This window comes from Peromyscus eremicus, chromosome 15, assembly GCF_949786415.1.
Source record: "Peromyscus eremicus chromosome 15, PerEre_H2_v1, whole genome shotgun sequence".
NCBI lineage: Eukaryota > Metazoa > Chordata > Mammalia > Rodentia > Cricetidae > Peromyscus > Peromyscus eremicus.
The window spans coordinates 37,710,449-37,737,997 of record NC_081431.1 but is presented as its reverse complement, the minus strand read 5'-3'; the positions used below and the strand labels follow the sequence as shown (position 1 = coordinate 37,737,997).

At 44.7% G+C, this 27,549-nt stretch overlaps 1 protein-coding gene and 1 long non-coding RNA gene across 8 annotated transcripts in view; one reads left to right on the top strand and one right to left on the bottom strand.

Moving 5' to 3' along the window:
* The window catches only part of Ralgps2 (Ral GEF with PH domain and SH3 binding motif 2), a 146,123-nt gene extending 144,099 nt beyond the window's left edge, over positions 1 to 2,024 (bottom strand). For 2 of the 7 annotated variants that reach the window (XM_059280359.1, XM_059280366.1), the window contains exon 1: positions 1,853 to 2,024. The gene's annotated coding sequence lies outside the window, so the exon portion shown is untranslated. Of the gene's footprint in view, positions 1 to 768; positions 870 to 1,050; positions 1,074 to 1,249; positions 1,402 to 1,445; positions 1,521 to 1,689; positions 1,713 to 1,852 lie in introns of those variants that run through there. The other 5 variants (XM_059280362.1, XM_059280360.1, XM_059280365.1 and 2 more) reach the window with 5 other exon arrangements.
* Positions 2,025 to 2,177: 153 nt separating this feature from the next.
* LOC131925103 (uncharacterized) lies at positions 2,178 to 4,427 on the top strand. The gene is made up of 2 exons (XR_009383152.1): positions 2,178 to 2,591; positions 2,996 to 4,427. It is a non-coding gene; the product is annotated as an uncharacterized LOC131925103 (long non-coding RNA).
* Positions 4,428 to 27,549: the final 23,122 nt, after the last annotated feature.

Here is a 27,549-nt window from a genome sequence, read left to right as displayed (position 1 = left end):
AAAGGCTTGAAAGCAGCCTGGCCGGGAGGTCCACACCTTTAATCCTAGGACTCAGAAGGCACAGACAGGCAGTTCTCAGGAAGTTTAGAGGCCAGCCTAGTCTACATAGTGAATTCCAGGACAGCTGGGGCTACATAATGAGACCCTGTCTCCAAAAACAAAACAAAAGGTTCAAATTGCAAGCAAATTAATTTCATCAACAAAGCCATCTTTCACCACAACACAACCACTGTCCCAACTGTAAGGACACAATAAACTAAAAAGGATACACTAGTATTTAAATGCACACAAACTGCATTACTCACTCGTATCTGATTCACAGCTGACTTCTAAATTGTATTTTTCTCTCAGAAATTTTGGGTGTATCCTTCCTGAAACTGTAATATCAGAAAAATATACTGTGATCTTGACACACAAACAGATCTTTCAACTTCTACTGCAATCTGGTGTAAAATGACAAGGTGAACAGTATTTCTGAAAAAAGTGAAGTTCCTAAAATCAGGGAAAGGTAGAATATAATGGGGTGGAGAGGAAGACAGGTCTTAGTATTTCAAAATTACTATGGCAGAATTTAAAGCTTAAAATAACTACACTTAAGTTATTCAAGGGAACTCTAATAAACACATCCAATCTACAGATGTGGCTAAGACAAGTAATTTTCCACATTTCGAAGCTTCATGGCTACACATGTTCACTAGAGGCTATTACCACTAAAACAATACTGTTTGGTTATAAATCCTCCTTCAGCAGTAACAGCATTACACTTACTGTATTTGTGATGCCACAGCCGGAACAATCATATCTGGGTGGGACAGGCTTTATAGTTTGCAAGTTACCAACTGTGGCACTGCGGTACTCCTACACGCAGGGAACGAAAAGTTCGAGATTCTAATGGTCATCTTCAGAGACACATGAACTCGAGTCCACCGGATGGTAAACATTAAACAAACACACACCACCGAAGTCAACTCACAAACACACACTGGTACAGAAACAAAGCTCTACAGCTGCTTAAGCGTTAGGAGAGAGAAGAAAATACAGAGCACCTACGGGGAAAGGCTCAATTAACTGCTGCTCGTGTTTTCATCCTCCGACCTTAAACAATAGGCACTGGATGCTTCGGTGGAGCGCTTTCTGCGGAGAGATTTCGGGTAGCAAACGCCCCTCCTCCACGGCTAGCATCAGGGCCCTTTCTTCCTCCTCCCTCAGCCCTCCCAGCTCAAACAAATTAACATTCGTACTAAGGTACCTCCTATCAGCTCGCAGCTTCTTCCCAAACACGCCCACGCACCCTGAAACCCGCCTGCGTCTACACCGCACACGGCGGCAGGAAAAGCGCTTCGAGGGGGGCGGGGAGCCGCGGCAGAGCACAGGTCCGGGCTCCCTTCCAGGTCAGCTCCCCATCACCTCCCAAGCCCGGTGTTGACGAGCCCGCCTAAGCCCACCCTGCACAGGAATTCCGGACGCTGCGGGCAGAGAGCGCGGCGGTGCGGGATCCTCTCCCCCCCCCCAACCCCCCCACCTCCGTGTCCGCGCGCAGCCTCGGCGGCAGCGCCGCTCGCCCCGCGCTCCGCGGACGGTTCGGCCCCGCAACAGGTCACCCCGCCTCGGCCCGCTGCGGGGGTGCAGCCTGCACCCGGCCCGGGAGGGGGTGTGGCTGGCACGGCTGGGGGGCCCGGTCCCGCTCACCTGAGAGGCGGCGGCGACGCCGGGGCCGGGGCCTCCTCCGCCACCGCGGGACCGTGAGCGCCCCGCAGCCCGCCCGCCCTCCCGCGCCGCGCAGCGCGGCCGCCGCCATTGCCCGCGCCTCCCCGCACGCTCGCCCGCCCGCCCGCCCGCCCGCCACGCCGACCTGTGTAGCCGCGGCCGTCGCCTCCGCTTCGCCCGCAGCAGCTCCGAGTGGAGGCAGCGCGCTCGCCCAGCCGAACAGTCGGCGTCTCTCATTCAGCACCCGCCGCCGGCGCTCGGGGGAGGGGAGTGCGCCGGATCCACCCCGGGCCGCGCAGGGGGCGCGCGCCGGGCGGGCGGGCGGGGCGGAGCGGAGCGGCGCGGCGAGGACGCGGCGCGGCGCGCGCGCACCAACCGAGCGCGCTCGCGCGGCCGGCCGGGAGCTCCGGGTCTCCGGGGTCTCGGCGCGCGCCGCGGGCGCCCGGCTTGTGGCCCGGCCGCCCTGCCCAACTGCCGCCCCGTACCGGTGTGTCCGCGGCGCGCGCCGCCGCCACCACCAACGCCACCGCCGCAGCCACCGCAGCCGCCGCGCGGGGCCGCAGGGAAGAGCCGCAGGGCTCAGGACGGACAGGTGGGGGCCCCACGGCCGCTCCCGCACGGGGTCTCGGGAGGGCGCTTTGGCGGCGCGGGCGCAGCTCACCTTTAAGGCCCGAGAACAACAACAAAAAAAAAAAAGTCAGGAAACGTTTGCTTGGCCCCGCGATCAGATACCCCAGCCCACGCAGGCGGCGTCCTCCGTTGTCGCTGGGGACAAGTGAAGGGGCTGCAGATGGGAAGAGTCACCCTACAGCGAGGAGGCGATCGTAAATGATGGAGTCAGTACTCTCGCACATTAACATGCCGGAAGTGTTGGGCAGGCCTCTGTAGGTGCTAAGCAGGGTGACTGCCCTTGGTTGAGTGAACAAACAATAGAAATTTGGCATCCCACCCACCCCCACCCCGCGCCCCCGTCCCAGACTGATGAGTTCCAGGTGGACCTTGTGAATTCTTTCCTGCGAATGAAAGGGGATGCAAGGGTGTTGTTTCGCAGGGTGCACCTAGGTGGCCTACTTAAAATTAGCACCATTTGATGCAGTGTGACTTAGTGGAAGGTTTTCAGTGAGCCACCTAGGTGTATCATTAGGTCATTCTGGAACAGATGCAGTCCTCTTCTAGGCAACGTGTAATAGAATGTGTGTGTGGCGGCACTGACTGGATTGTGAAGGGACCAGAATTGTTCCTTCCTCCATGTAATAACTAAAACAGAACGGATTGCTCTTTTATGCAGGAGAAAGCTAACGACTGCCCCTTTGACTGCCTCCTGAAGGTCTTACTGAAGTTGGAGAAGGTAGAATGCTCCTTCAACCCCTTGGTTAAACCACACCCCCTCCCCGTGCAAAAGTAGGTGTAAGATAAAAAGAATGCAAGAAAAAGCAATAAAGCCCGGTGTTGGATTTTATTCCATTTTACTTTGAAAGTCTCTCCAGTAGTGATGAAATCACTGAGAAGTTCAGAAACCAGAAAAGAAGAAGAAGAAGAAGAAAAAACAGTCAGAAAATTTCTGCTGAGAATAGACTAAAGAAAAGGGGGCGGGGAGCAGAACCAGATGATTGGCAAGAAGGCTTCAAGTGTGTGAGGATGTAGGAGTTTCTTCCTGGATGCTAGTTCCCTCAAGTCCCCAAGAAACAGTGGGCAGACTGCAGTAACAGTTGGATAGGGGGAAACCTTTCAGTTATTGAGTAAATGTTCTATCTAATTTCCGATTTAGAAAGAGATTAAGGAAAAAATGGCTGGCTATGTGCCAACAACAATACCTATAATTTTATATATACATACACGATTATCCCAAGTTATTAACTGCTTTTAAAATAGTAAACTGAGGGAGATCTGGGAATTCTCTTTGGTATAAATGTCTTGCACTTACTTTAAACTTGAACTGGGGCTTCATAAAAACAAATGAGCCCATGTGTCTACGTCTGCCAGTAATTTTCACAGTTTACTGTAAAAGCAATAGCTCAGACTTTGGAGAGAAAAACCCAAGAGTTCGTCCGTCAATGTACATGGTAGATGCCTATGCCTACAGAATGTCTGGATTTGGAATCATCGCTCACAATGTGTTCGTTGCTCTTGTTGACAGCCTGCAAAAGTCACACTTTATTAACCTTAAGAGTTCTTGATAAAGTTGAGAATTCCCATATGAATAAAAAGCTGTGGACTCTGGGAAGATGAGTAAGGAAGCAAAGGCACAGCTAACTGTGCAGGCCTGGGGACCTGAGTTCAATCCCTGGATGGCAAGCCAAAAGCCAGAACTTGACAGACTTTTGTGATCCCTGAACTCCTGCAGGGAAATGAGGTGGAAACGGGAGACTTTGGGCTGGAAGCTCTTGGCCAGTCAGCCTGGAATATGCAGCTGTGCACTTGAGAGACCCTGCCTCAACCAGGCGGAAGGTGAGAGCGGCCCTCTGCCCGCATGTGCACACACAAAATGATAAAAACAAAGTTAGGTGTGGTACTCGCTCTGTAATCCCAGGGCTCAGGTGGCTTCAGTTCCAGGCCAGCCTGGGCTACAGTCTAAGACCCTAACTCCAAAAGCCAAAAAGATTTAAAAAAAAAAAAAAAAAAAAGCTTTGTGTTTTTGTTGTTGTTTATAAACTGAGTTATTTCAAAATCTGTTCCCCATCCATTTATATGTAAATAAAGCAGTGACTACTTGCAACAAATTTTCTTCACCAGAGCACTATTTTTTTACAGTTCTGTAAGTTGCTTTATGAGTCCCATTTGCTTTTGCCAAAAGAGGAAATATGCACAGTCTTAGAACAAAAAAATGCTAATGGAGACAACAGAAATGCTATTATATAAAATAGAAATCGATAAGAATTCAATATGCTTAAAAGTCATTTCGGGGGAGGGACCGTTGTGTAACAGTTTTATTACTATGCATTACATTACTTCCACGGGGTAAGCCAAGGGACCCATTTAGATAGAGAATGAGTGCTCCAAAGGCAAGACACCGTTAGAGCAAAAAAACATGTCAACAAACAATTCATCTCATTGTCAACATCAAATCAGGCGGGCATCTTGAAGAGACATGTCAGTTCTTTTTCAAACGTTCTGATATAAAATATAGACAAAACAGAATATCCAAAATTCCCATGAGGGGCAGATATGAGAAAGGACTTCGAAGAGGTAGTTCTGCAGAAAATGGACGCACAGATAGAGGGGAGTCTGCCAGACTCCCAGTGGAGAAAGACATGCCATAGTCAGGGTACTAAGGAGAGTGCTGAACAGAGCATTCAAATCTGAGTGCCATATTAAGGAATTTACAATTAAGCTGGTCCCTGCAGGAGCAGTTCTGTGTCAGGCATGCATCAGCAGAGATTTATTTACTCAATGATTAATATTTCCCTGGAAGTCCCTTTGGGGCAAGTTCATGTGTAAATAAATGTATGTTTTAAATTTTTTCAATATGAAAGGCAGTTTCAGCAATACCTCCTCCATCTGACATGGTTATTGAAGGAGTCATTGAAGGGTTGATTATAATTAGTTATTCTAGATAAACTGAGTTTTCATCTTGAAGTACTAGAAACGGTTTAAACCATTTTTATTGATTTGTTTTTTTCTTTGAAATTTCACCACATTTTGCTTTAAACTAATACAATACAATGCAGCTTGTAACTCAGAAGTGCAGTGCTTGCCTAGCATGTTCAAGGCCCTGGGTTTGATCTATGGTATCACAAGAAAACAGCACAGTGTAGCTGAACCTTTTCCTGATGACCCAGCGGTAATGTGATTAAAATCAAAAGCTGTGACACAAGATGGCCTCAAGGAACTTACAATACTTACTCTTGTAACCATTCAGTGGACATCTCAGCCTTCTGTTCCTGCAGGCTTCTCGCAGATCTGGCACTGAGAACTGAGTTTTCTACTGTCCTGTTATGTCCCAGCTACTCTAGTCATGTACACACACACACCCTGAGTTGCCTTATAGCATGTTAGAGTAGCCTGGGAAACCAAATAAACAGTATTTTAAACAAAACCAAATGCTAAAACAGCTCTGACTTTGGGACCATTTATTTAACAGAAAGTCCTTTTGTATATTTTCATGTCTTCCTCTAAGTTTGGATGATTGCATTTATCTGATAGGTTTTTTTTTTTCCAAGTAAGTGAATTATGTTCAAGTTCCCTTATGTGAAATTTAAGCATAACTTTTCAGATGTAATGGAAAGAAAGGTTCCTTGTCCAATGTCACATCAGTTTCCTTTCTAAGTATCAAATAGGTTCAAGGTTTTTTGTTTGTTTGTTTGTTTGTTTGTTTGTTTGTTTTTGTGTTTGGTTTTTTGAGACAGGGTTTTTCTGTGTAGTTTTGGTGCCTATCCTGGATCTCATTCTGTAGACCAGGCTGGCCTCAAACAGAGATCTGCCTGATTCTGCCTCCCGAGTACTGGGATTAAAGGCGTGTGCCACTACCACCCGGCTAGGTTCAAGTTTTTAAAAGGAATTCATACATCCATTCTGAAATAAATTGGCTAAGGATATAAGTCAGTGGTAGAGTACTCACGGAGCATAAATGGGGCCCTGAGTTTGTCCCCCACCACTGATAAAAGAACTAATTAAGTAGGGATAGAAACAAATCGTCATATGGTAGAATACGTAGAGTGGGGAAAAAATATCAGTGAAGCTATATTTAGGAAGAAGTGTAGATGAGGAGCCAGATGCTTGCATCGTCTTAGTGAGATTATCCACTTTGTTAGCTACAAGGGCAAAATCAATCACAGTTGGATCACAGATGAGGGACAGACAGACATCCTCTGCCTTCAGATATGATTGTCTGGAGATGTGACATCTAAGTGGGGAAATGCCAGTTCAGTCCCCAGTGAGCAATGTTTGGCTGTTAAAGGGTGGGTGCAGAGTCTGGGTGTGTTAATGTCATGAAAGACAAAAGCTGTAAAAATAGTAGCGTGGAAGAGGGTGACACTAAGTGTTACAGGAGATACTGGACTGGGTCTTTTCCTAAAGGAAGCAAAAAATGAAGGACATTAGTGGGTTAATGGGAAAACTAACTGTAGCTTGAGTCCCCCAACAGACTATAAATTCCTGGACAGCATAATCCATAAACCATAATCTCTTTGGAAGCACTTTTTACAATAGACAGGCATTACAGCAAATGCTTAATGTCACCTTGTTTAATTCTCATGATGACCCTGGAAAAGTCGGTCTTTTAAAAATATGTCTTCGTAATAAGGCTTAAAAATGTTGAATGGCTTGCTCAGGGTCATGCCAGTGGGAAATGGCAAAGTTGGCGTCAGATCTAGGCATTGTGACTCATGTCTCCATAGTCTATTGTTCCTAGTAAAAATGCTTCACATGTGTTCTTATCAATCATAGCACAATGTCACATGTGTTGATGAGGCTTAGAAAATACTGAATATAATATACTGAATGCTCACAATGAACAGTCCTATGTATGAGAGATACCCAACATATGTTTAATTTAAAAAGTAATTTCTATAATTTACTTATGTTATGAAAGCTTAAGAGTTCAAAAGAGTTGAATTGCCTTCAAAATCCTTTTGAATAAAAGAAAAAAATAAAATGGGGGATTAGAAAGATGGCTACATGGATAAGCACCCTTCCTTTCCCTGTAAACACAAAGCCCCAACTTTGAATCTCCAGCACCCACCTGGCTGAACTCCTTGTAACCCCAACATTAGAAAACAGAGACAAACAGATCCCAAGAGCATGTTGGCCAGAAACATGAAAAAGAAAGCTGCTGGTTCAGTTCTGTCTTGACTGGGCAGTGGTGGCTCACGCCTTTAATTCCAGCACTCAGGAGACAGAGGCAGGCACATCTCTGAGTTCAAGGCCAGCCTGGTCTACAGATGGAATTCCAGGATAGCCAGGGATACACAGAGAAGCCCTGTTTCAGAAAACAAAAAGAAAGAAACCTTGTCTTGAGGTAATAAAGAGGAGAGTGATAGAGGAGGATGCCCAAAGTCCTGCTCCGGCCTCTACATGCAGGTATACCAATGCACACTCATGCATATTCCCACACCATTCACACACACACAATTCAAATGGAGAAAATGAGATTAGGTCCAGTTTCTCATTTTGTCCACCCAACTGTATTTAAACAATGTTGCATGATAAGTTAGCTCTCATTCCTCAACAACAACAAAAAAACCCTCTTGGAAAAGAGGAGCATTATAGAAAACCACAGCCAATCAAAATGCAGAGAACAGGTGAACATGTGGTACCCAGCCACAACTGATACATCTACAAGAATTCCTTCCCCTAAGGCCCAGGAGACATCCAGGAAGAATGGGCAGAAAGACTAAGAGCCAGAGGAACAGGATGTCTGCTGAGAGATTATGCCTTCCAGAAGTGTCTGGAAAGCTACATATAGGAAGTCCCAACAACATGGCTGCCTAAACAAGACCTGAAGAAGAACAACAGCAATAAACATGTTAACATGGAAGAGGGAAATCTCAGAGGTCCTCAGCCACAGACAAGGAACCACAGGCAGTAAGGCGTGCTGAGAGTGGGAGAATAGTCTTCCCTGAGGAAGAGGTCCCCAGGTGGTTATCCAGTGTCAGGTCGTCAGCCCTGAAGTCACATACAAGTAACATACTCATTGAGCTGGTTGTAGTTATGTATTAGGTCTATAAACACACACACACACACACACACACACACACACACACACACACACACACCCTCGACAAAGGAGTTTTTAAAAACAAGACATGGCAGGAGTTGGAGAGAAGAAAGGGAAGGGGGAAATTATGTAATATTTTAATTTCAAAAATAAAATTCAGCTTAAATCGCCTCAAAAAATATGTTGCAGAAGATAATTCTCTACCAAACTAATGAAGCTGGTTATGGCATTGCTCATAGAAAGGACTTAGTGCAAAACCACTGAGCCCATCTCTCTAGGGATGCAATTTCATCTGTGGTTTCACATTCCAGAATGAAATGTTCTTAATCCTTCTAGAAATTAGTAGCAAAAGCATTTTTTTTTTTTTTTTGGTTTTTCGAGACAGGGTTTCTCTGTGTAGCTTTGCGCCTTTCCTGAGACTCACTTGGTAGTCCAGGCTGGCCTCGAACTCACAGAGATCCGCCTGGCTCTGCCTCCCGAGTGCTGGGATTAAAGGCGTGCGCCACCACCACCCGGCAGCAAAAGCATTTTAAAGTATCTCTGTTAGATCAACCAATACGTCTTTTGTCATTTTCACTGTATTTAAGTAAGACTTCACTCAGCAAGAGATTCTCATAATTATGACAAAATCCTGCATAGATTGGATTCCCACACCTACATGTTCATTAGATTTTTTTTTCAAGTATTAGTAAAGAAGAGTTGGCCACGCCACCTCTGTGCCACCTCAAGGTACCACCCTACTCCTACTCCAAAGGTAAAAGGGACCTTTTCTCTGCAGAGAAGTAAAGAGATTGAGGAAGGGTAAATTGACTCTCAAGTACTAGCAAGCAGTTAAGGACCACCAGGCATTGTGGGAAATTTCCTAACGTGATAGGCAGAGCCCCACCCTAACCTTCAACTTCCATCTCCTTTAAAAGTAAAAATGCAGGAAAAAAAGAGAAAATTTTAAAGTCTAATATCTACAGAACGTAACATTGCGTTCATTAAATAGGCTAGGATACTGTGAAAATGTTATAAGGAACAACAAAAAAAGATAAATGTAAAATACAGTAGCCAACGCGCAGACCTTAGCAGACTGCTAAAAGTTTCTCAGGGACGAAAAGCTGAGCTGTCACTATCACTACATTGAGCAAAAAACTTGGGCAACCCAGTATTGCTATATAGACTGCTGACTGGAAGAGACTGGTCCAAGAGTTAGACGGGATCTTGGTCACATCCTTTCTGTTAAAGTTCTGAGAGACAGGAAAGGAAAACCCAGGGGGCCTTGGAAGAGTGGTTCTCAACCTGTGGGCCGCAACCCCTTTGGGGTCAAACGAACCTTTCACGAGGATCGAATATCAGATATTTATATTACAATTTGTAATAATAGCAAAGTTACAGTTATGAAGTAGCAACAAAAACAGTTTTGTGGCTGGGGGGTCACGACCACACAAGGAACTGTGTGTATTAAAGGGTCGAAGCTTAAGGAAGGCTGAGCACCACTGCCTCAGAAGAATCCAGCAACCAGCAACCTAGAATGGGTGAACCAACCCAAATTCCCACCATAGCTTTAGAGCACTGGAGCTCCTGCTTTGCAAAATGATCCATCAAACACTTTCTTACCATACACCAAACACCACTGAGAATAAAAACCAAACTAAGTTGTGAGGGAGGAAAGGGAAGGGAAGGGAAGGGGAGGGGAGGGGAGGGGAGGGAACCAGGTCACAGCCATTGTAAATGGAGGCCATCCAATGTAGTCAATTATTGGTTGGATCTTGAGAATGAACAGTGCTCAAGTGCACTCCCACCCCCTTTTTTAATGTGTTTATTTTTTATTTTATGTGTAGTGTATGTGCCTGTCCAGAGGGCATTGGACCTCCTAGAACTAGAGTTACAGGCAGCTGTGACATGCCTGATAGGAATTCTGGGAACGGAACCCTAGTCATCTACAAGAGGAGTGTATTAGGGTTCTCTAGAGTCACAGAACTTTTGGGATGTACACACACACACACACACACACACACACACCAACGGAATTTATTGGAATGACTTACGGCATGTGAACAGAAAGTCCAAGAATCTAGTAGTTGCTCAGTCCCACTGGGCTGGGTGTCTCAGCTGGTCTTCTGTATTTGCTGGAATCCCAAAGAAGTAGGCTCCAGTGCCAGTGAAGGAATGGATGTGCTGACAAGGTGAGGCCGGGCAGGTGAAGAACAAAAACCTTCCTTCTTCCATGTCCTTAGATAGGCTTCTGGCAGAAGATATGGCCCAGATTAAAGGGATGCCTTCCTGCCCCAAGATCTGGATTAAAGGTGTCTGTCTTCCTGCCTCAAGATCCAGATCACAGGTGTGTCTTTCTACCTCAGAAGTCCAGATTAGAAGTGGATTTACCCACTTCAAACCAAGCAGAAAATCTCTCACATGTGTGCCCTCCATTTCTGGATTGTAGTTCATCCCAGATACAGCCAAGTTGATGCCCAAGAATAGCCACCATACACCTGTGGTTTCTAGACTTCAAAATGGTGATGTCCTTTTATAGTATGTACATTTGAACTACACTTCTGAAGGGTTCTTCTGTGTGAAATCACAAGAAGCACCTAGAAGAATTCAGACAACTGAGTCCTGACCTGGAAGGTTACCATTAGCTGGAGGTAGGCTCTACAGACAAGGAGAACAAGGGAAGCCTAAACAAGGATTCTAGCCAGCCTGCAGCTTACTGGTATAAGGAGCCCAGCATAAGGATTCACTGGCCAAATGCTCTGCTCCTGATACGTTTTCAAGACTGAACTCAGTGTCATTGTGCTTGCAGATATTATACATGCATAAACCTCTTTTTCCTGGATTTGGCAGACAGGATCTCACTATGTCCCTTTGGCTGACCTGGAACTTGCTATGAAAACTAGGCTGACCTCAGGCATGCACCTGCCTCTACGTCCTGAGTGTTGGGAGTAAAGGCATGCACCAACGTGAGTGGCTAAATCTGGCACTGTTTATTATAATTATTTTATCTTTCTTGTTATGCACGTGTGTGTGTGTGTGTGTGTGTGTGTGTGTGTGTGTGTGTGTGGCCCTGGCTTCTGTCCCAGTGCTAAGGACAGAACCCAGGGCCTCACAATGCTAAGCAAGCACCATATCACTGACCTACACCCACAGTCCGGTAACAAGCCTCCTAATCCTACTTCGGCCACCACTACAGTCTTGGCTGAAATGGTGGCTCCAGGTGACTGTGAACCCATAAACATCCCTCCTCTGCTGCCAGTAGAGACAGCCAGGCCGTACTCTCAACCTTTCTACTTTCCCCAAGGTATGGAATCACAGGATCACAAGAAGCAGTCCTCCAACTCTGGGAGCCAAACCTCTCAATATATGGGAGAAATGATATAAATTAGCAGGGGTTGTCTCCAGTGAAGAATACAAGACAGAAAAGCTGCATGAGAGACAGTTCCTGGGCCCACTGCCTGGCTTGTCTTTATTCCTGGCTACTGTCCGCCACGCCTGTACCTCAAGCTGGTGTGACTCGTTGGACTACACCCTTCCCTAGCTAGAATATCAACTAGGATGCACATGCTTGCTTCTGAGCCCCCATATTAAGAACTGATCTTTTATTTGTTAATAGCCCCATTGTTTATCCCAGTAGAAATAATATTATGGTAGAAACCTGGTGAGTTTGGAGTTAGTCATCCTTCTCCCAGAAAACCACAGTAAACAACCTTCCTTCCCCCAGTCAGCTTTTTTTACTTTCAAATTAAGATAATATTCTCCCTATTCTTCATTCCAATGACCAGATAATAGCACAGAAGCAACGTTAACTTTGAGCAGCATTTTCAGACGTCAGGTACTATTATTTGCTGTGTGCCATCATGCTAATTTCTGAGCATCTCCTTCAATGGATGAAGTTAATTTAGATGTTGGACACTACCCTGAAGTTACCAAACCTGCATGGTCTATGTCTCCATCTTCTTCCTATTGCTTCCACATTGTTGCCTAGGACCACTGGGTGGGTAACTGTTTGGACCAGGTTGCTCTTGCCTTGTCCCAGGTTCAGCTGGAGACACTGCCTTTTGGACATCCAGTTCTCCACATCCCCAACCCCTGGCCATCCCTGTCATGCCCACATCCAAGCCAGATTGCTGGAGACGGGAATGGGCCCACATTGCTTAGCAAGAAGAGCCAGATGCACTTACTTGGGTACATTTAGTCAACACACTTCATCCTTCCCAGAGCCATGCATTTGAGAAACCCACGTTAGGTTCCAAATTTATATTGCAACATTTCCTGCCACATCTCCTCCATGTCTTAGGGAGACCGGCCATGCAAGGGTGTCGGGAAAACCATCTTTCAGCACCCATTCCCTTTCAGCAAGGACAAAGCTGTAGCTCACCCTTCTTCCATGAGATCTTTTTTATTTCCTTTCCTTTGCTTATTATTTCAATTTGATGGGCAGTACATCGCTTCTATTCAGCAGGGGCACCAGTATGATTTTCTGAGGTTTCATAAACCCCCTAGGGACAGCCCATGGGTGCTCAGGTATGGTTTTAAGTGAGATATGAATCCTATTCAATTAACCATATAAAATTTATAACCAGCAAATAAAAGTCTACATCTAAAAATAGTCTTTAGGAGCTAGGACAAGAAATAGAGACGAAGTCAGCCTGAGGGTGGAATCCTCAGGAAGAGAAATCATTATTTTGTTTGAGGTCCTGGGAATTGGACTCAGAGCCCTGTGCATGCTAGGCAAGTGTTCCGCCATTGGGCTCTATGCCGACCAGGAAAAGAAAAAATTCAACTACTAGGACAATATTCATTTTCTGCAGAAAGCCTTCCAACATGTTTCTTCCTGCAGCAAGATTTCAGATACATCCATAAGAAACTCAGTGTTTCCTGTGAATGTCACCAGGAAGAAACTAAATTTATAGCCAGTGTAAAATGAGTCGGCAACCTGGAGATTATAGCATGCAAGACATCTTTCCTCAAATGAAAAAAAATGTGTCATAACGCCGAGCACAAAGGGAGAAGCCCTGGACACAAAGTGGTCATGCACTGAAATATTCTTAGTGTGGACAATGTCAATCTCTTGGTATAAAATTTGTTTTCTGAGTGATCTATCAGGAAGGGTAGAGGGAAGAGGATCAGGAGATGTATTGGTGGTCAGTTCTGTTGTTCATCTAGACAGTCTAATAATTTCTCCTTCTGATTCATCCCTTGCTCATCTAATGGTCTCACCAGGCTCTGAGCAACCTGATGTAATTTCTCATCCTGAAAAGTCATGGAAGAAAAAAAAAAAAAAAGGAAGACCAAGTCCCAGGAGCCCTTCCAAACAGAACACACCCCCTCTGCCCATCATCACAGGCTGACGTCCGTTCCCGCTGTTTCAGAACTAGGGGATTATAGGCATGCACTACCATCCCCGACTACATATAACTTCTTTTTTTTTTTTTTTTTTTTTTTTGGTTTTTCGAGATAGGGTTTCTCTGTGTAGCTTTGCGCCTTTCCTGGGACTCACTTGGTAGCCCAGTCTGGCCTCGAACTCACAGAGATCCGACTGGCTCTGCCTCCCAAGTGCTGGGATTAAAGGCCTGCATCACCACTGCCCGGCTACATATAACTTCTTATAACAGACTCTAAGTTCCTTGAACATAAAGGTCTTCAGTTGATATTCTCTCTGCCCCATCTCACTGTCCGGCACAAAGGGGGCTTTCGTTTCCTGTGTAACGACTCAGCATTAGTGGATGCTGTTAGTGGACTCCTTGCGTTTAAATCTCTATTGTGGTGAATCGCAGCTTCTTCAAAATATACACCACAGCTCACTCTCTCCAGAAACCTTTCTCGTTTGTATCCTTGATTATTATTTCCCAATTTTTTTGGAGGGGAGGTAGGGATACTGTTGTTACATCTTGACTAAAGGAGCTGGTTTTAAGACTGTACTCATTTCTAAGACCTTTTATCTTAGCCAAAAGGCTGAGAAGTGACATTATAAACAGATGCTTTTTCTCTCACAGCTGATTTTTTTTTAACTCCTTGAAAGTGGAGAACCAAGCCTTCGGTTTTATACACTTTTCTAAACATTTCTCTTCCCTTACTGGACACATCACCGGCATCTAATCATATAGCCACCATCGCAACCCTCTGCGGTAGGGACCAGACCAGTCAGGAGATCTAGGTTGCCTTGCTAAGATGGCGGCATCTGGGTTTGAGGCACTTGTGCTCCACAGTCACCGGCTCAGCACTCCACTCTATGGCACCTGAGGGGCTGTTATCACGGCATTCCGTCTTTTATAGAAATATTATACTATCACTGGGTCATCCCTGATACCACAGTCTTGTCATGCTTTGTTCTTGACTGTAGCAAACACCTCAGAATGCCATTCTAGAGCCCCTTGCTGATGATGATCCCAGAGGACAGCAAGGACGCATTTACTGGAGGTTACCCCAGGCTCCGCCTCTCATCAGCTGTAGGAATAAGGCAAGTCACTGAAATTCTCTCAGCTTCAGTTCTTCATCAGAAAGACAAGGGATAATAAAACCTCCATCAGAATGAGGATGGGAATAGAGCCGAGTGGTACTTGCCTAGCATGCACAAGACCCTAGTTTCAACCCCCAAAACAAAACACACAGAAAGTATGGTGCTGCTACAAAGTTCAGAGACGATGTAGACAAGGTGGTTGCCATGATATCTGGAACATAGTAGGTGCTCAACTAATAGTAGCTGTTGTTATTCTTTTAGTTCATTTAGTTATGTAGTTATTTCTGCAACATATAGGGGTACTCATATAGGTTTGTCACTGAGCCTGCTGGGGTGGGGAGGGCTGTTGCTAAAACTTATCAGACTGTAAATCATCACAATGTCTGTGCTCCGTTAATAAGTCAAGATGGTCCTCTGATGGAGCTACATATCTTTGTTGTAGCCCCCAGTGTCTCCAGAGAGTCTGCTGTGTGATGGCCCCACAGCTATTACGTAAAGAAAACAGTCACAATATTGGTCTTGGATACCTCTTACACGTCAAGAACGTATAATTTCTTTATCATTTCCTGATGCAAAGTCATTTATAACTACCTATCCTGACAAACCGGGTCCGATCACAGGGCCAGACCTGTCACCGAGCAGTTACTCTGATCCGGGTTGTCGCAGTTCTCAAGGGGAAAAGACCATGTGCTTGACACTTACTATGCTGTGTTCTCAAGTTAGGAAGTACAGAATAAAGAGTCCTTTTAATCCCAGCACTCGGGAGGCAGAGGCAGGCGGATCTCTGTGAGTTCGAGGCCAGCCTGGTCTCCAAAGTGAGTTCCAGGAAAGGCGCAAAGCTACACAGAGAAACCCTGTTTCAAAAACAAACAAACAAACAAACAAACAAAAAAGAGTCCTGCATTGGAGGAGACTTGAGGGGCTCCCCATTCTCCCCCTTTCTTCTACCTCCTCCCACCTGATACTGGATTCTTCCATGGAGCACAGCAAAATGCCATCCAGTTTTTGCTTTCCTCCAATCCCCCAACTAAGCAGCTCGTGTGAAGACAGACAAGGCATTTTCCAATTACCAATCTCTAGCTGAGCAATCGCGTCCCCAAACTCAGACTCAATTGCCTTTGAAAGTGTTTAGCATTTCAGAGCACACTGTGCGGCATGTACTGTGTATACATACTATGCTGTAAGTACTGTATTTATGTAATGTGCTGTATGTCCTAGATGTACTGTGTTGTGTACTGTTTATAATTGCTGTATGTACTGTGTATACAGTGCTATATGCACTATGCTGTATGTACTTTATGTATCCTGTGCTGTACGAATTATATATTCTGAGCTGTATATACTGTATTACTGTGCTTTATGTAATGTATATATTATATCTATTGGGCTGTATGTGCTGTGTGTACTGTATATATTATATTTATTGAGCTGTATATGCTGTAGGTACTATATATATATATATATATTATATTTATTGAGCTGTATATGCTGTGTGTACTGTATATATTATATCTATTGGGCTGTATTGCTGTGTGTACTGTATGGTTTGTTAAATTCCCAGCACTGAATAACATTGGTTCTGAAGGTAAAGCCACTAGCTGGAAACACAGGGATTTGGGGACTAGGGCTCTAGTTCTGCCTGTCTCACTTGTTCAAACAAGTCTACACTACAGCTCCAGTATCTGATTGAGAAACACCAGCTCTATCTGGCCTGTCCAGCTGCACCCTCCCCCCTCAGCAAACAGGAAGGCCCCAACTCACAAACAGGTTCTGTTCAAAAAGACTACAGTTGCCTGCTGTTCAGAGTTCAGAAAATCGTCGCCACTGGACTAGCATTATAAATGATGGCTGGGAACTCGGTTTTGTCCACAGCAATTTATTTCATTTATAGAGTAGTTAAATCATGAGATTTGTCCAAGAGTAAGAGGGGAGAAAAGACCTTCTTCCTCCTTTTCTGGATTCTAGCAAATACTAGACAAAGCTTTGAAACACATGTGCTGCTTTTGGGCACCCTTCCACTTCCTGTCTATTTCTGTCCCACCCCCCACCCCATCTTACTAATGTCCTTTCCTGGAGGGACCCGAGGGTTCCAATCATAGCATCCCATTCAGACCTTTCTCAGTGTGCAAAGTTCTTAGTTCTCACCCTCCACCCACTTCCTCCCTTTCTCCATCTCCTATCTCTCTCTTCTCTGGTCTCTGCCCTACCCTACCCCTAGGCTGTCTTCCCATCAAACATCCCACAGTGGAGTTGCCCTTAGCTGATTAGTGAGGAAGGAAATCTGGTTTAAGTGATCTGTGAATACCAAGCTCAGTGAGAGCTTCCTGGGTGTCTGGAGTTATTCCAAGCATGCCTCAACTCTTTAGTTTCTCAACAAAAAAAGCCAGTGAGAGATGAGCTATCAGTACCTGCATCTCAGATGAAACCAGGAAGCATCAGTTAAATGACTTACGCCTTTATACTGTGTTCAGTTTATGGAGATGGGATGTGAATCTGAGACTGATCCTACGGCCTCATTCCAACGTTTCCAGAGGATCTGCACCTTGAAAGTGGAATGCCTCTTAAGCTGAAGGAATCTCTCTAGTTCAGGTAGCATCAAAGAGAAAGGGAAATTATTTATATAGCTTCCGAAAGATAATCTAGGCGAGGCAGCCATCAGGCCAGGGTGGAAAAGTCCAAGGTTTACAAGGCATAGTTAGGTGAGATGCAGTTCACCATGGTATTTTAGATTGCATTCCTTCCCACAGGCACATGAGGATGCTCTTCCAAGCCAAGCTGGGGTGGGGAGTGTTCTTTCTGGTTTTTTTGTTTTGTTTTGTTTTTTGTTTGTTTGTTTGTTTTGAGACAGGGTCTCACTATGTAGTTCTGGCTGGCCTGTAACTCACTGCACAGACCTCACAGAGATCCGCTCGTCTCTGCTTCCTGAGTGCTGGGATTAAAGGCACATGCTACCACACTCAGCTTCTAATTTCATTAATCCTTTCACTCTACCTTTCTCATCCCAGTTTCGGCATAGATACAGATATAAGAAATGGTTGAGCCGGGCATGGTGTCCAACATCCTTCATCCCAGACTCGGGAGGCAGAGGCAGGGGAATCTCTGAGTGGGAAGCCAGCCTGGTCTACAAAGAACGTTCCAGGACAGCCAGGGTCATATAGACTATACAGAGAAACCCCATCTTGAAAAGCAAAGCAAAAAAAAAAAAAAAAAAAAAAAACCAAAGAAAAGAAAAAGAAATTGTTGCTATTTCTCACAGAAAGGCACCAAAAAACATCAAGAAAGGTAACAGCATCAGCATGATGATAAATGGCAATCAGCCCTGGCCTGTGATAGTGAGGTTCTTAAGGCAACTGGAGGATGTATGTCTCATCTGAGGGGCAGCTGCTTCTCCCCTCCAGGTGGCTTTGGTATGCAGACAAGTAGACACTTAGACTCTAGACACTCCCTCTTAATTGCTATGCTAGGCTGTCAAATGACACTTGAACCGTGCTGGGTTTTTTATTTTTGTTTTTGTTTTTTTGGTGGTGGTATTGGGAATTGAACCCAGAACCTTGCATGTGCAAGATTCAATGTGTGTGAGTTCAATCAAAATTTTGGCATTTTTTTGTTTCCTTGGAATTTGATAAGCTATTTTTAAAATAGGCACAGGCCCCCTTGTAAATTAGCAGAACTTCCTGTAAAGCTGGAGTAATTAAGAGTATGGTTTTAGTTCAAGAATAGACAAACTGACCCATAAAATGGAATAAAGAGCCCATAAAAAGACCACACAGATATACAAAGTTGAATTCAGTAAGTACAGGCAATGGTACAGGGCAATCTGTCTGTAAGAGAAGAGCTAATTTGGAAGTCCTTGTTTTGCCACATACCCAAACAAGCTCCAAGTAATGATAAAAGTCGAAACAGTAGATCTTGGAGAGAAGGTTTCATTGAAGCTGGCGCTTATAAGTTTGGCTAGACTGGCTGGCCAAACCCCAGAAATCCTCCAGTCTCTGCTTCACCAACACTGGGATCCCAGATACAGGCCTCACCCGGCTGGGTTTGTTTCTTTGTTTTTTAATTGGCTGCTGGGGACTGAACTTGAGTGCGTAGCAAGCACTTTACCAACTGAGTTCTATTTCCAGCTTCTTTGTCCTCTGCCTCAACTACAGAACGTTTAGAAAATAACTCAGGGCAATGCCTTTAGGATTTCTGGGTAGACAAAGGGTTCTCTCCTCCTCCTCTCTCTACTCCACCTTATTTTTTATTTGAGAGAGAAAGCAAGTTTGTGTGGTAGGCTATAGAGAGAGCAGCGGGTAGAGTACTAAGAACAGGCGCCTACAGAAGGATTTCTTGAGCAAGACCGGTTTTTTGGTTTGTTTCTTATTTTTTAGACAGAATCTCGCTGTGTATCCTAGGCTGGTCTCTAGCCTTCAATCCTCCTGCCTCAGCTTCTCAAGTACAGGGATTACACGTAATATGCCACCAAACCTGTCTTGAACAAGTCTTTAAAAACACAAACTAAAAAGAAAATGATCAATGTTTAACCACACACAAAAATTTCCTGGTCGAAAACGAAAAAATTCCCTGACTATTAAGGCCAAGGCCACAAACTTGGAGAAGATATTTATAAAACATAACTGGCAAATACTTTACAACCAGAACATTAAGAAAATCTCCAAAGCAAATCAGAGATACAGAAACAAAGCCACATTAGAAAGAACTTTTACAAAAGAAGCCAAATGCTCAGTGAGCACACGAAAAGATGCCTAACTTTAGTGCAACAGGAAAACGTAAACTATTACCATAATGTACCAGGACACACTCATATTGTAACTTGCGTCTGGTCCAGAACCTCAGTACCTGGAGAGGCTGCTCGGTGGGCAGTAGAAGCATTCCAAAAGCCGTCGACCATAGAATGGCCACAAGTGACTTATTTATTTACAGAAGTGTTTGTGAACCACCAAACTCCAGAAAAATGTATCCTGAACTCAACTCCTTTCCCAGATCCTCCGATGCCCGAAACCACTTCAATCCCACCCTACTAAAAGGGATGAGCACGAGAATCTTAACAGGTTGCACTTAGAACAGCTTTATGCAAATTTTTAAAAAATGCATAAATGTGTGACCATATTACCAAGGTCCCACCGATGGTGTGGAAGGGACTGTAGTAAGGGGTCTTGAAACTTAAGCTTTTGCTGTGTGTGATGTATGGGATAAAACCAATGCCCTTGTACATACTGAACAAGTACTCTACCCTTGGGCTATGTCCCCAGCCTGTAGAGTTTTGAGACTGGTTCTTGTTCTGTAGCCCACACTGGCCTCGAACTCCCAGTTCTCCTGTCTCTACCTCCTAAACACTGAGATTCCGGGCATGTGCCTCCATGTGTGGCTAAAATTTAAGCTTTATAAACCTCAGTAAATCTAGCCAGGCAGTGGTGGCACATGCCTTTAATCCCAGTGCTTGGGAAGCTGAGGCAAGCCAGTCACTGAGTTTGAAGCCAGCCTGGTCTACAGAGCAAGTTTCAGGACAGCCTGGGCTACACAAAGGAACCCTGTCTCAGAAAAAGAAAAAAAAAAGCCAAACCAAACTACTCACGGGCTTGACAAGTGTTTGCTGAATGAACAAATGCCTCGTGAGAAACACTATTGTCTGGGCTTCTCTTTGATACAAAAGGGATTGTCCATTCTCTCTACCAGCGCCTGGTATAATTCCTTTTTCTAATTCCAGTCTCATCATATCTTTGGGATCAGACGATTCCCCGAAAGCTCCTCATCACAGAGGATCACAACTGCACAGCAGACCCAGGGTTCCTCCCACTGAAGAAAGATAAATTGTTCATCCTGTTTGAATACCAGTCTCTTGGGAGTTTGCTTTGTGTAGCTGGATCCCAAAACTTGATACTTCAGTGTGTCTCGACAGAACTGCGTTTCAGAACATGTGACACCAATGCCCATTCTTACCGAAATAACTAACACCCACAGACGCTGTCGAGGTAGCCAGATACGCTTTCCCACGGAGTTGCATCTAATGCAGAAAACAAACGTACCTCCAAGCTGTGACTCTGATAACTCAGAATAATGTTCAAGTTGGGCAATAATTTTAGATTAATTGGACATTATACAGATGAAATTTTTTCTCTTGCCTTGTTACAGCTTTTTTTTTTTTTAAAAAAAAGTTAGCGTTTTCATAACTTAAAATTATGTAAAATGTTTATTATCTACCAGTATGTCAAGTGTCAGTTCTTTTTCTCTGGCACAGGCTGGTTGCCAGATCCAAAAGAAACTCAGGACAAACGGCTAACTGTGATGCCTGTTAGCATCCCAAAGCGCGGGCTGGCCTCCAGGCTCTCTCAGTACCACAAAATACCTGTTACAGCGTCTCAGGCTGCCTTGCTGGCTCCTCTCAGCTCTTCTCACCCTACCCCCACACCAAAGCTCTGCAGTACAGGGCTGGCTTCCCTTCCCCCCACCTTCTCATTCCTATAACGATCCTGCCATTTCAGCCATGCGCTTTCTTGGCTCCTTCCTCTCTTGTCTCCTCCCCTTCCTACTCCCACAACCACCCCCTCCTCCCGCCATGGCCCAGTTCAGTCCGCTGGCTATGTTCAGTGTACCACTTTCTCTCCCTGCTCTGGACTCTTCCAGATGCCGCAGGATGTACTCTCCCTCATATCTACAATAAAAACCTTCCACTCAGCCGGCCGGTGGTGGCACACGCCTTTAATCCCAGCACTCGGGAGGCAGAGGCAGGCGGATCTCTGTGAGTTCGAGGCCAGCCTGGTCTACAGAGCGAGTTCCAGGAAAGGCACAAAGCTACACAGAGAAACCTTGTCTCGAAAAACCAAAAAAAAAAAAAAAAAAAAAAAACCTTCCACTCAACCGTACCTTGGAGGGGTCATGTTCTCATTTCATTCACTGGGTAATTTATTAAAACAAAGGCTGGGCTGGGAAGATGTTCATCTGGTAAAGAGCATCTGGGTTTGGATGCCCAGACCCATGTAAACAGCTGGGCGCAGTGGCACATGCTTATAACCTCAGGCCTAGGGGGTGGGGAGAGAGAGATGGATTATGAAGCTCCCTGGCCAGCCAGTCTAGCTGAATCAATGAGCTTCCGGTTCAGTGAGAACCGTCTCAAAAAACAAAGGTGGGAAGCAACCCAAGAAAGACACCAAACATCAGTCTCTGGCCTCTGCACGCACCCACACATGCACACAGCCATACCAAAAGTTCATACCACATACACGACACACAAAATAAATAAGTGCACACATAATAAATAAATCGTGAATTAATGAATGAAGGGTTATTCAAGGTTCTGGAGACTGGGAGTTCCCAGGTCAAGGGGCACATCTACTGAACTTTGCTTGCTGTTGGGATCCAGGTGGCCAAAGATGTCATACAATGAGGGGAAAACCAAGAGACAGAACCAAAGTGGTGTGTGTGTGTGTGTGTGTGTGTGTGTGTGTGTGTGTGTTTACAATTGGAGACAGAAGTCAACTTCGGTGTCTTCTGTCAGAACTCATCCACTTTGCTTTTTGAGATGGGCTCTCTTATTGGCCAGAAAATTGCTGAGTCGTTTAGGCTGGCCGACCTATGAGCCCCGGGATTCCCTATCTCCAGCTCTCCTGCACTGTATCATCAAGCTTGTCTCTTTTACATGGGTTCTGGGGAGCAAATTCAGGACAGTCCTCATGTCCACAAGGCGAGCACTCTACTGATTGAACTATCTGCCTGCCCCACAAAGGGCTTTTATATCAGATTCCCTATCAGGATAACCTGGTGATTGATGAATGGGTCAAACCATTCATAAGGGCAGATCCCTACGGTACAACAACTTACTTCCATCTCCTAAGACCTCACAATGGGGCTGACAGTTCAACACGAATTTCAATTCAACATGGGGAAATTCAAGCCATAGCATGAGGACAGGAATCTTTTTTTGTAAGTAAGGAGACTCAGTTTTAAGACAAGTGACAGCAAACCTTTTAGTGGTTGCTCTCAAATTGCCCAGGGGTGTATCATCTAGGTGTCAAGATCAAATTCTCCAGTCCTTCGGGTTTACAGTTCTCTGAGGTAAAGAGTAAAGGACTGGGATTACACTCAGCATTTAACAGGCTTAGATCCCATTCCTATGGAAGTCTTCTGGGTGGAAGCGGCAAGGTCATTGCAGTGATGACGTCATTTCATAGACAAGAGCATTGTGCCAAGGTTAAGTTACTCCTCCGAGGTCTTGTGTTAGGTAATAGACAGTGGGACTCTGGGATGGGTTTAAGATGTGATTTTTAAATCAGAACGGAGTATGACAGAGATGCATAGTGAGCCAGCAGCTGCCTGCCCCCAAAGTGTTTGCAAAAGGGCATTCCGGTCCCTACCACCTCAGCCATGTGAACAGCTGGTAACAGTTGGAGACAACTGTCCTTCCTTTGATTTTGAATTTGCAAAAATCTTGCAATTAATGATATCAGAGAACACTTGTTCCTCTTGGTCCCATCCATCATGCATCAGAAGGTGACTGGGGCCACCAGCTGTCATACAAAAATGTATACCCAGCTAGAACAGAAACGAGAGTTGAAAGGGAAATAAGATCAAAATCGACTTTCAACACATTGGCATTTGAAAGGAAAGTCTCCAGAGAAGGCCGACCTTGTCTTTGTTGGATGGGAAAGTCAAGAAAACATGGCAAACTGAGATTAAAAGGCATAAATTCATCTCTCCAGGGGTGAAATTCACGACTAGAAGAGAATGTAACAGGCCACCCCAAAGGATAAAAAAGGAACTGGTAAATGCCTCCCAGGAGGGACCCACGGGCTGAGGGCTCCGTGGGAAGACTCCCAAACTGCAGGACCTTCTTTCTGTACATTGAGGCATTTGAATCATGAAGCTTCGTCTGTTTCATTTTAAATTAATTTCTAAAAAGGGAAATAATGAAGTACTCTTTAAGATTATGGTGCTTTAAAATACAATCCTTGTTAAGCAGGATCTAACCAGTTTAATAAGATCTAGAACTAACCTGAACCTTTTGCAGAGATCTGAGGACAGAATGGCCAAGGGTGTGCTGCCTGGAGCAGCTGTGTGGGAGCAGTTGGCCCTCACCGGAGCATCCAGCCAACGCATGCTTCTCATTCCCTTCTAATATTTCTTGTGGCGACTACTAACTAGCTGTCTGAGACAAAGCAGCTCCTTTTTTGGAGAAGGACTAAGTATGGTACCAGCCTGTTTTTAACAGCTATCATCACGCTGTCCAGTTCAACATAACAAAGTTCCTGTCTTGGCCAACCGCCCACACTCGCTTGATTTTGCTCAGATTTCCTGGGCTGTGTTGAGACATCTGAAGGCAACAGTAAAGGATTGTCTATGGCCACAAAGTTGTATTATAATTATAGACATATTTATTACTTACACACACACACACACACACACACACACACACACACACACACACACGTTTTTGAGAAAAGGTCTCATGTGGTTCAGGCTGGCCTCGGACAGAAGTACAGGCAGATGCCATCATACCTTTTATGTAGCGCCCAACCCGGGGTTTCCTGCATGCTAGTCAAGTACTCTACCAACTTGGCTGCATCTCCAGGATCTATACACAACATTTTAAAGGAAAAGTAGTTCAGAGACATAATGTCATAAGAAACTAGACCTGTTGGAAGGTGATGTCAAGGATATTCATCAACTGACATGTGCTGTATAATATAGCAGGAGATCTTGCTTTTCAACGCTGAGCACAACATCCAAGCAGCAGGCTAGCACAGCAGCTTACGTCATAGAGTCCAGACCCAGGACACCTGGGAATCTCCACTTCACTACTGAACTCACCATGCAACTTTGGGCAACTGACTTATCCCCTTGGTGTTTCAGTGTTATTATCTATAAAATATGTGTGGGGGTGTGGGGTGTGGGGGGGTGATATCCCAAGTTGCAAAGGGTCATTATAAAATGAAGTTTGTTAATAGTTAAGGTGTCTGGAACAGCAACTGGCCACATGGTAAGCACTGTCATATGTAAATATTAATTATTCTGCAAAGAAAACTTTGGCATTGTGGACCATGCCACAAGTTCCCGTATATGAAGATCTGTTTTTATCAGACTGTCATAAAGGCCCAGAGGAAACAGTCCTCCAGACAACCTATTCCCTGCTTAGTTCCATGCTCATAGGCAACTCCCTTGATTACTAATCCAGCTTCCAGATATCTGTGTTCTGAATGAGATGCAGGATGTCTGTCCCCTCCCAGAAAGTAAATGCAATGGTATTTGGTTTACGTATCCACCGTTGGAGGGGAGGGGTGACCACTGAGTCTGCATGTCTAGGTACATACTCAAAGTCTACTTTACAAGTATGCCCAACTGAGGTCTAAAACTTGCACCTTGGTAAAGTTACCAAGGACAGATCACCCCAAAGCCATCTGGGGGCCAGGCAGCATGAAAGAGCCCTGATGTTATTACTCCATTGTGGGTAGAGACCATTCAACATGTTTGCAAAACATGGTCAATTTATTTAGCAAAATGTTCTTTTTTTTTTTTAACGGAGTATTTATGTAGAGTAATTATACATCTGAAAAAGCACAGTTTGTTAAATACATGTGACAACATTGAGTCAAGGAAGGAGCTGTGGGTTTGCTTTTGAAAGCTAGTGCAAAACCAGAAGGGCCATGGAGCCCTTTCATAGGGAAGAGACCGGCTGTAAGTGTATTCTAAAACATAACTTTCTCCTTCAAGCTCCTAGGGGTTTAGTGTTGGGGTTCACAATTTGGAAACTGAGGTGGTTTTCAGAGAGGGCCATTAGAATTGAGATTCTCAAAATCTGTGTTCAGCCCCCAGTACAGTGGGACAGTGCATTCTAGTCCGGGATCATAAAGAAGCTCATTCCCTGTGCTGGCCTGTCACTGTCCTGAGCCGTGGGCTCTGTTTGAGAACACGAGAAGAGGGTCACGACAAACTGGAGTTTGTTTAAATCAAGGCAACCGTGGGAAAGAACCAGCTCTCTTATGCCAGTCAGGATAGTTAAAATTGTGAATAACAAAGCATTAGGATTAACAGGGCCAAGTAAAATAACCTTATGTACCTATAATTTAAACCGCACATTTCTGAATTATTATTATTATTATTATTATTATTATTATTATTATTATTATCGTTATTGGGTCTCATGTAGCCCAGGCTAGCCTCAAACTCCCTATATGGCTGAGGCTGGCCTTGAACTCTGAATCACCTTGCCTCTCCCTCCCAATGCTGAGATCACAGGTGTACACCACCAGGTCCAGGCTAGAACTATCTTTAAACAAGGCTTTTCTGGAGCAAGATGTGGTGGTTCATACTTGTAACCCCAGCACTTGGGAGGCTGAGCCAGAAGGATTACTAAGAGTTCGAAGTTAGTCTAAACAACGTGGTGAGTTCTAGGCCACGCTAGGCTACAGAATCAGACTCCATCACAACAAGAAAAACAAACAAAGCAAAAATTCCCAAACACACACCCAGAGCTTCTCTGCGAGTTCCCATGCTGTGATAAACTCAGACTTTCCCTCATCTCCACTTGCTTTTGGATACTGGTGACTTCAGACAGACTCTTCCTTTATGGTCTACGGTGACTGTCAGCAGGTCCCAAGGCTCTACGCATCTTCATCCTCATCCCATACTTTAGAGCTAGCATTTCTAGAGGAGGTCCTGAGATGTTTTTTCTTCCTGGGTTGGCTTACCAACTGTGCATTCCTTAAGATATCACTGTGTCCAGGACAATGAAATACTAGTCCAGGCAACACATTCTGTCCCCCTAGTCCTCCAGGCCACATGGAGCCTCATGTGGAAATCAGTACTCTTGGGGAGAAGAAAGGAGAAACGGAGGCCGCAGAAGTAACCAAGAAAAGCAACCACCTCCTTATAGGAAGAACATTAAAAACCAGGAGAGTTAGTTCCCTGCCTTGAGGAAGAAGAGACACAAAAAGGCTAAGGGATTTTTTTCTTTGAATGTTTGGAGGTGTCATTTAGAAGAAGCATTGGTTTATCCTACGAAACCCCATTCCCGGTGGTTAAAGCTCACCAACAATCAGAATTGTATTAAATTTAAGCAATTCATCCACAAAGGAAAACAAACAAACAACAACAATTAAAACAGAAAGGTGTGTACTGAAATGTGAAATTTCCCCTCACTTTCTTTCCGGCTTCTCGTGTCCCTCTAACAGAACCGTCTGGAGTTACTCTCAGGGAATAGTTTGATGAAAAGCTTTCTGAAGACTAGAACTACCTGTTGGGCGTGGTGGCACGTGCCTATAATCCCAGCGTTTGGGAAAGGCAGGGGGGAGAACCAGGACTCTAACTGGTTCAACTTATGTGAGATTGTACCCCACCTTCAAAATTCAAAAATAAATACCTTTCAATGAGGACATGTCTGTATCTTAAATAACTGATACTCCATTTCTTTAAGCAAGATGTTTTAAGAAGATTTCTATTTTTATTTCTAATTCTGTTTTATGAATATGACCTAAACAACTGTAAGATGCCAGTACCCTGATTGAACCAAGTGACCAAGTGTGGAAGGTACCTTAGGAAGGATTAGAAAAAGTTAAGACATCCAAGACTAAGATGAGGTGGTGGTGGTGGTGATACACACTTGTAATCCCAGTACATAAGAGACAGAGGCAGAAGGACTGCCCTAAGTTTGAGGCCAGCCTGATCTTGCATAGCAAATTCCAGATCAGCCAGGCTACGTAGCTAGATCTTGCCTCACAAAAACAAAAACAAACAAAAAAGTAACTGTTACTCA